The 432-nt window shown below is 26.4% G+C and overlaps 1 protein-coding gene across 1 annotated transcript in view; it reads right to left on the bottom strand.

Moving 5' to 3' along the window:
- Window positions 1–432, bottom strand: part of LOC119586490 (major facilitator superfamily domain-containing protein 6-like) — a 16,793-nt gene that overhangs the window by 6,167 nt on the left and 10,194 nt on the right.

A 432-nucleotide genomic window follows, 5' to 3' on the forward strand; every position in this document is an offset into this window, starting at 1 on the left:
TTGCTTAAGGAATCAAAAGAAAGAAATATTGGTGCATAAAACATGAAATAAATGTCATACCACAGGATGCTCAATCAAGTAATACACTTTATTTACATCTATAGATCATTATCCTAGTGTAAAGGCTAATGACTTTGAATAAATATCCTTTGGTATCATGTTATTTTATGTACTATCCTCCAATAATACAGATTATGAATCATACCTTGATATACGTTAATGAGAACTACTAATGCTTATATATATATAAATCATTTTCTTAGCCACCTGTCACAACTAGGCATTTAATAAATATTGTTTTTGCTGCCAACATATATAAACATACATTACTGAAAAAAAAAAATATATATATATATTTACAGTACAACATTTATGATAAATTCAAACACTAGCAAACAAATTATTCTCATTCCAAAAATCACATCTTAGTCC

This window comes from Penaeus monodon, chromosome 21, assembly GCF_015228065.2.
Source record: "Penaeus monodon isolate SGIC_2016 chromosome 21, NSTDA_Pmon_1, whole genome shotgun sequence".
NCBI lineage: Eukaryota > Metazoa > Arthropoda > Malacostraca > Decapoda > Penaeidae > Penaeus > Penaeus monodon.